Raw genomic sequence first — 9,091 nt, 5'->3', positions numbered from 1 at the left:
GCATGCTTGAAGACGTTTGGCTCAACATGGGAGCCTTGCCCCCTCCCCTCTCTGCACATGGTTCACGAACCCACTTCCGGACTATGTGAAGAAAGAGGTTCGATGGAGCAGCGGTGGATGTTGGTGGTTGTCTCGAATTCCAGATCTTTTGAGCGATGAATGAGAGTGAACTCCCAGATTGAACAAGGTCAAGCTACTCAACCTTTACAGTGAAAGAAAGAAGAAATGAATTAGTTTACTGGAGAGGAAAGAAAAGAAGAAAGACTCAACCTCAGGAACCTTATACGATATTCCCTTATTGAGGTAAAGCTAGAATCAGAATCAGATATTCCATTTACAGGAGAGTATAGAAAAGGAAGAAGACGAAAAGGAAGACAGAGTGCACTGGAAGGAAAGACGAAAGAAGAATGAGACTGATTGAACTGTAAACAAAGACTCCACTCTCAAGGTAGGTCTCTATCTTTCACTCATGTGTATAGTACAGTACCCGGAGGATCACCGGTTGATTGTAGCAGAGGTATCATCTTTCTAACAGCAGACAGAAATACCTAATTTGGAGAAAGAGGACTTGTCTGATCTTACAACCGTCAGTGTCTTAAAAAGCCCCTTCTCTTTCCTTCTTGACTTTTTTGTTATTGTTGAAGGCAAAGCCAGCCGGTTTTCGATTCTTTCATTTCTCTTTTATTCTTTCACGAGGTAAATAGGGAAAGGGAGTCTCGTATTTCGGTCAGGTAATATCTAGAAGCAGAAGCTAAGGTTACGGATCAGGAGAATTCATCAATAGAGTAGAGTCAAAGGGGAAGGTTCAGTCGAATTCATCTTTCATTTTCTTCTCCCTATCACAGTCAAAATTAATAAGGAATCTTAGGTTACAGTCTTTGTTTGAATAACCAAACAAGTAGTTCAATCTGGTTCAGTAGTAAAGGATCATGAATCAGAAGGTGAAGGTGAAGTAGTGAACAAGGAGGTCTCATCTTCTTATTGGATCCTCCTCCTCTTGGATTGAAGGTGAAGGTGAAGTAGTTCTTCCCATGTCTCTATTGGATCCTCCTCTTTTCTTCTTCTCTCGGATTTGAGATGTTGGTACCAATCACCAGCATGATTGGTAAATTTAGGAATAGCAAGTCTCATCTTCTTATTTTCACTATAGGTGTTGCAATCAAACACATGCTCTATCTTTCTTTCCCACTGCAAGTATGCCTCAGAATCTGCCGTTCCACAAAAGGGCGGGATTTTGAGTTTAACTCCCCCATCTCTATCTTCATGTACTCTTTCCATCCTTCTAGGTTGCATAATAATTGCATGGTTATTTCTTCCTCTCCATCTACCATCAACTTGTCTTTCTTGTACTACTATACCTTCATCTTCTTGTAATGTTCGTTCTTGTCTTTGTTGTTGCGCCCTTCTTTCTTGTCTATCTTCCATCATCATTTTCATCATACCTTGAATTGCTTGAAGAATGGTTGTATTAAGATCTGGTACTGGTTCTCCTCCTCCATTATGTGACATTTTGTTATCAAGGAGCCTCTCAACACTTCTCACAGAAATTTCACTCAGGGACACTCGTGTTTAACACTCAAAGGTGGGCTTTTTGGTACTAGGTCAAGAATGTAAAGGCTGGTTTTTTTTTTCTCGATAATCTAAGAGAAACAAAATTGATACAAAAAAATAACAATAAAGATATTTCACCTCTAGAGCGGCCAAAAAACGTCGACCAAATGCTCTGATACCAAATGATAAGCGCCTAGAATGCTGGAGTTTGCAAAGCTAGATGTCCTTCTAGAATCCTTGCAAAACGCTCACAGAGAAAGCTAACTTAACGGATTGATTCCAACCAAGAGCTGGTTAGAAGATGAATGACTCTTAGATCGAACTTGGAATCTATGATGGTCACTCTTAGATACCAAGACAATTCACTCCAAAATTAGCTTGATCAAAACTAATTCAATAAATCGGTTTAAACATCAAACCTAAAGCAAGGTTTGAAAAAGAATAACACCAAAAGGTTATCAAGAAAACACAAAGGTTTTTTCTGTATTCAACAAAAATCTTCCAAACATGAATATTACATGCCTTTAAATAGGCCCAAAAAATAACCCTAACAAAATAAAGTTCAGCCACCAACCTCTAATAAATGCTAATAAATGCTATTAAATACAAATTGAAGAATATAAGGCAATTCATACAAACTATTAATAAATGCTATTAAATATAAATGGAAGAAAATAGGACATTAATAAATTTCCTTAATTGGTAATTCAACTACCAAAGACAAGTCTTCTAATTACTTTCCAATATCAGCCACTCCATTATTTTCTTGATTTGATTCTTGAATCTTCTTTGTATTGCTTCTTGTAATTGCTCGTTCGGGTACATGGAAGTGATCAGTTGTTGGATTCATATCATTCAGCGACGCTTTCGGACGACGCAACCCCCTCTAGAGCTTCAGCGACGCTTCCGGACGACGCAACCCCCTCTAGAGCTTCAACGACGCTTCCGGTCGACACAACCCCCTCTAGAGTTTCAGCGACACTTCCGACCGATGCAACCCCCCTCTGGAGTTTCAGCGACGCTTCCGGACAACGCAACCCCCTCTAGAGCTTCCAACGACGCTTTCGGACGACGCAACCCTCTCTGGAGCTTCAGCGACGCTTCCGGTCGACACAACCCCCTCTAGAGTTTCAGCGACGCTTCCGGTCGAGGTATCCCCTCCTCCGCTGTTTCAGCAATGCTAACGAGAAAGCCAGCCTGCCAGTTCCGGTGAAGGGACAGAATCAAGAAGCCAGCCAGATTAGTCTTTTCTTCTTCTTCTTATTCTTTAACTCAAAAAATAGAGAGAAGATAGAATTAATTAATTCATGGTACTTACACGAAAAAGAGAATGAATCAGGAGTTTAGTCTTCCTATTCAGGATGACGAATAAAAGGAGTGAAAGCTAGCCTGCCAGTTCCAGTTGAGGTTTAGGTTAATCAGTAATAGTCCTGTTAAACTCTAATTCTTCTTTCGATAGTCTTTCCTTACTAGTCCAGTTCAGTAGCGAAGGGGCATGGAATAACTTGACCTGCTCTTTCTTCTCTTCGTTTACAGTGAAAGAATGAATAACTCACAATAACGGAACAAGGAGTGCCAGAGAAAGAATCATTGAGTCTTAGTTTACGTTTACTGTGAAAGAAGCAAAAGAAAGGAGAATGCAGAGAGAGGCCGTCCAGGAGATTACAGTGAAAGAAGGTGAATGAGCTAAAAGAAAAGCACACCAACATCATTCTAATCCAAGCCAGCCTAGTTGTAGAGGTGAAGGAAATAGAATTGCTTTACTGAGAGGAGAGGTTAAGGGCAAGGAGCGAAGGGTGAAGGGGAAGAAGTCATAGTCCAGCCAAGCCAGGGCCGGGCCAGCAGTTTCAATATCTACTAATAATCTACAGTAGAGAATAGAAATGAATTAGCTGCAGCGTGGCCGACAGGACAGGTTTAGCAGCGAAGGAGCGAACCAGCTTTATCGACAGAGGAAGGAGTCCACAGAATAGGTTCATCAGTCTCTTTCCTCTCCCAGACTTCTTTGTGCCGTTTCAGCCAGGGAATATCATCAAAGGGGCTAAGCAGCGAGATGAGGAGTGAAAGAAGGTAAGTTTCAGTCAGTCAAGGAGAATACAGGAAAAGGTTACAGAGCTCAATCAGTAAGAGTAGGAGTAGAGTCTTTCCTTTCAGAGAGAGTTCCAGCTCATTAATCTTTCATCTTTCTTCTTCTTTTCTTTCCTCTCCCCTACTATAAATAAAGGAGAAGTAGCTCCGGGAATAAGGTTACGGAAGAAGACGAGTTAGTTGGAGAGATAGAGGCAGGAAATGGAATTGCTTTAACGAGTTGGAGAGGTTCAGGTTCAGTACTGATTTCGTTTACAGTTCAGGTCAGGTAATATCGAAGAGAGAGGTGTCAGTAGTTCTGTCTCATTCATCGGAAGGTAAATAGGTAATGGCTCAACAGTTCAAGCAAGAAGGTTAATGAAGTTACTGTGAACAAATAGGTAAGTTAAGGGTGAAGGAGCAAAGCTTTCTTTCATTTTTAGAGTGTCTTTTAAAGCAGCTAAGGAGTTCTAGAAGGGACAGAAGTCATAGTCCAGCCAGGAGTGAATGTGAACTCGAATGAACAAATAAGCTAAATAGGTAAGTAAAGAAAGAAATGAGCCAAGCCACTTTACAGTTCCATATGGGTCAGGAAGAAAAGAAAGAGACCTATAGAAAGAAGGGAAATAAGTAATGGTTCAGTAGTTAAGGAGTGAACTAGCCAGCTCGACCCAGAGGTTAAAAAGTTCAATCAGGTTACAGTGAAGGAGAAAACAAACAGACAGACAGAAAGAAGGGAATGAGACCAATAGAATAAGTGAATGAGCTTGACCTTACTCTCAGCCGCCATATAGCCAGCCTATGTTACCCAGTCAAAGAAAGAAAGCAAGAAAGAAAGGATAGCCAAGCCCAGGAAAAGGTTGATTCTTCTTACTGTTCCATCTGGTAAAGAAGTATTGATTTAATAGGAAGGAGTATTCCTCTTTGACTCTTTAATCAAGTTCAGTAGTGAAGGTCATATCGGTTCAGTCTTTCAAAGCAGCTAACTCCTTCATTTCTTCTGGTTTCGGCTTGACTGACTTCCTGTCCCTGAATTTCTTCCTTACGGTTACTGTTCATTCGCTTCTCTTTCTTTCCTTCCCGCTCAGGAGTATTATAGGAAGGACTCTGAATCTTTTACTCTTCAGGCAATCGGTGAAACTGACAGGTGAATGGGGAGTCAAAGAGTTCGTTCATTAGGATCAGTCTAATTTAGAAAGAGTCTTTGTTTGGTTACTGAGAGTTACATCAGGGGGAACAACAGAAAGAAAGCTAGCTCTAGCTCGGCCGGCTAAGACAGAGAGAGAGGAGGTAACCAACCGACACACACCAGCGAAAGAGTTAAGGGAACAAGGAGTAAAGGGAAAGGAGCGAAGGGATGTCTCATTCTGTCTTGCTTTCGAAAGGATAGATAGATAGGTGAACCAGAATGAATAAGGAGAAGGAGAAGGAGTTGGGTGTGTACTCTTACGGTTCCGGCCGGGGCAGGCTCATGAGCAAAGCAACTAACTCGAAGTGGAGTCAGCTAATCTTTCTTTTAGTTAGTTGAGTCTTTCAAGTAGAATCCAATTCAATCAAAGAGAAGAGAACAACAATGAATAGGTTACGGTGAAGGATCCATAATCGATAGGTTAGTCTTTACTTACTGCTCAGGGAATAAATAGAAGTTGAGTCTTTCCTACTAATTCATTCTTAAACAGTAAAGGAGCGAAGCCGCTTTCTTTGTTACGTGGTTGTGAGTCTTTCGTCTTGCCTTCCTGTTCCCTCTCTTTCTTACTTATACTTAAATCAAGAAATTCTCCTTGACCCCTTTCCCCTCTTTTACCAATACCATACCAACTGCAAAGGGGAGGTGAAGGAGCCTCTCTTCCTGTTCTTTCTCTTTCTCGACTTACTGTTCAGTCTCAAACCTCTCCCTTGTTTCCTTCTCGACAGGTTCCGCAGGTAGGTTCTGATTCTAGCTTTTTTACCTAGTTCAACCCACGTCAGTGAAAGAAGAAATAGAGTATTAGGGGGACAAGGAGTTACCTATAGATACTAATTATTAGTTATCTCTCTTAGGGAGGAGGGAAGGAGGTTCTCCTTCTTACAATGAACTCTTTCTCAGGGAAGACAGAAGGAGGTTATCCTTCTTACAATACTACATTCTCTTTAAGGAGATAGCTTATTGACTGACTCTATCCTTCCTGTTCTCTCTCTTTCGACAGGGAAGGCTTGACTGACTCTTTCTTTACATACAATACATTCTTTAACTTAAGGATAAGGCTTCTTTATTGACTCTGTCCTTCCTGGTCTCTCTCAGGCAAGCAGGCAAGCAAGGAAGTTCCTTACAACCCAGCAAGCAAGAAAGGATCAATCAGTAATAGTCCTGCCAGTCCCCTAAACTCTCATAAGGAGTCGAGACTGATTGTTCAGGTTGAACAACTATCTCTTTCCTCTCCCCTACTGTAAACAAACTCTCTCTCTCATTCTTGCTTACGTCTTTCCTGACGGTTCACGATAATTCATCTTTAGGTGAGTGCCTGCCTGTTCCTGTTCCTTCCTTCCAACACCCAGCAAGCAAGCAAGGAGTGAAAGCCAGCCTAGCCTAGCTTTCCTTAGCCTGTCCCATAAACGATCTTCTTTCCTCTTTACTTGAGTCGGTCAGGGAATCAATATCCTACTAGGTAAGGGGGACAAGATATTAGTTATCTCTCTTTCTTTCTTTCTTTCATTCGACAGGGAAGGCTTTACTTACTTACTTACTCTTTCTTTACATACAATACATTCTCTTCTTCTTCTAGCTAGTTCTAATTGTAACAAGGAGAGGAGCGGGAGCAGGACAGGAGCTGGATGCAAGGAATTGACTCTCTTCTCTATCTAAACAAACACAGTAACTAGGTTGTTCCGATTCAGGCTCATCAGCTAATCTATCTTTCAAGTTCAATCTTTGGTTACTGTTCATGAGCTCTCGGGGCAACCAACCACTGACCTGCCTCCGCCTCTTTGACTGAATAGGGTTACGAGGGGAGAGAGAGGGAGTAAGTACTTAGCTCGACGAGACAGACTAAAAGGAAAGAAAGGAAGGATAGAAGAGAAACCACACACCTAGTCCATTTACACATTACCCCGAGTCTAAAGAATAGAATAATGAACAAGCAAGAACAACAAGAAAGAATTAAGGTAAGGATTCAGCCAGAGAAGAGACAGAGACCTAAAATAGCTTTACCTCCTGAAATCAGTTAAAGGAGAATGCATCCACTATCTTCTTTCGGCTTGACTGCCAGTTCAATAGCTCACTTAGAGCATATCAGGCCAGGCCAAGAGTAAGAAGAGTAGCTCCTCGACTCTAAAGATGCTAGCTAGCTAATTCATGGATTCCCCCGAACAGATTAGAGACAGAACGACTGTAAGTCAAGGACAGACAGAAGATGAAAGAAAAGAAAGACCTAGTTAGTTACCGAGTAGTTGAGGTCAAGAAAAGACAAGTGATCGAGTGAAGGAAAATCACTCTTTCTTTCAACTTTACAGTTCAAGGATAGGATAAGGTGAATGAGTTGCTAATCATACAACCAGCCTATTTCCCTCAAGACTACAAGAAAAGAAAAGAAGTAAGGTAAGTACAATGCAGGGTCAGGAGCAAGCAAAGAGAACAGACCTACTTCAATCAGGTTACGTACGGTGCGGTGAAGGTTCTTCAAACAAATAGCTTTAACGTAACAACAAAGAAGAAGAATGAAGAATGAATGAATGAATAGGCCAGGGGTTTGCTTTCGTCTTGACTACTACTTCCTAACAACAACCGGAAGAAGAAGAAAAAGAAAAAGAAATAGATAGGTAGGTTTCGTTTCAGATTGAATGAATAAGGTAACATAACTGAAAGGGTCAGGATCATTAATCATAAGGGTAAGTAAGGTAAGAAGGGGATTTCTCTTTCAGTTGATTCGTTTACTTACTCTCCCTAGTTCAGGCAAGGGAATACAGGTTACGGAGCTCAGCTGCTTTAGAGTGAAATGAGAGAGATTAGATCTGGTTCGGTGAGTGAAGGCCAGTAGTTAAGGAGCACGCAAAGTACGATACGAGGGAAAGGAAAGAGAAGAGAACAAGAAGAGAAGAGACACTTTGACCTCCAGAAATAAAGTAAAGCAAGGTCATATCGGGTCAGGTCTTTTAAAGCTGCTAATTTAATATAATATCCTTTACCGTAAAGTCGAATTAATCTTGAGTTGAGTCTTTCGGTTACTGGGGTTGAAGTAAGAAATATGGAATATCGGCAAAGTCAAAGAAAGGTTACGTACAGATAATGAGAAAGAAAGAGCAAGAAAGCAAGGTGCGAAGCAGGAAGCAGCTCCACGAGAAGCAAGAGGCGCGAAGCGACGAGATAGTAAAGGAGAGAGGAGAGGGAAGGAAGGTATATTAAGAAAGCAAGGGCAAGGCAAGGTACATTAAGAAAGAAATGGGAAGGGAAGGAATTAATGCTAATAGATAGCGGGGGCAAGTTCATCAGCTTCTCTTTCATTGAGTCTTAAGAATGAATATGCTTTTACCTTCTAAAAGAGTGAAAGAAGTAATAAGACAGGATAGAAGGGAAGATGCTTTAACCTTCCTATTTAACGAGTTAAAGCAAGAAAGGAATAGAAGAGAGACTCAGAGGAAGGATAATTAAGAAGGAGTCTTGAAACGAGAATCCATACAGTCTATTTACTTCAATCAGCCAAAGGAAAGAAAGCACAGAGAACAGAAGTACAGGACAGGACAGAAGGGAAGATGCTTGACTTTAACCATGTTCCGGAAGGGAATATCTTGAAAGAAGAATGTATAGCAGAGTTTCGCTTTAGTCTTAGTTTACAGTGAAAGAATAGGTGAAAGAAGCAAGAAGTATGTATAGTATAGAGGTGGTCAGGTAATACACTAGACAAAAGGTAAGTAGAGTAGGAGTAAGGAGAGTAGGAGTAAGGAGTAGGTAGAGGAGAGAGGAGTAGGATTAGTTAAAGAATGAATCTTGTTTCGTCTTACCTTAATGGAAAAGGTGAAAGAGGAAGTAGGCAGTAGAGAGAGGAGAAAGACAAGAAAAAGAAGAGAAGAAATAGAGTATTAGGGGACAGGGTATTAGTTATCTATAGATACTAATTATTAGTATATACTATAAATTAATTATTAGTTCTAGTAGTTCTGTAGTTCTTTTTCCTAGTAGTTCTTTATCTTGGTAGTTCTCTTGTAGTTCTCTTAGGGAAGACAGAAGTAGGTTATCCTTTTACAATTAATATTCTTTCTTAGTAGGGAAGACAGAAGAAGGTTACCCTTCTCTTACAATACTCTTTCTTAGGGAAGACAGAAGTAGGCTATCCTTCTTACAATACACTCGCCTCTCTTAAGGGAAGACTTGACTGACTCTCTTCTCTCCCTCCTTCCAACCTAGCCTATTCCGGAAACTCAAAGGAGGTTAGGTTGAGTTGCTAGTTCACTCTAATTCATTCATCCCCTTGGCTTGATTGAGTTTACCTTCTTCAAACAA

The sequence above is a fragment of the Cucurbita moschata genome, unplaced genomic scaffold, assembly GCF_002738365.1.
Source record: "Cucurbita moschata cultivar Rifu unplaced genomic scaffold, Cmos_1.0 Cmo_Scf00055, whole genome shotgun sequence".
Taxonomy (NCBI): Eukaryota; Viridiplantae; Streptophyta; class Magnoliopsida; order Cucurbitales; family Cucurbitaceae; genus Cucurbita; species Cucurbita moschata.
Note: the sequence above shows the minus strand (reverse complement) of the source record.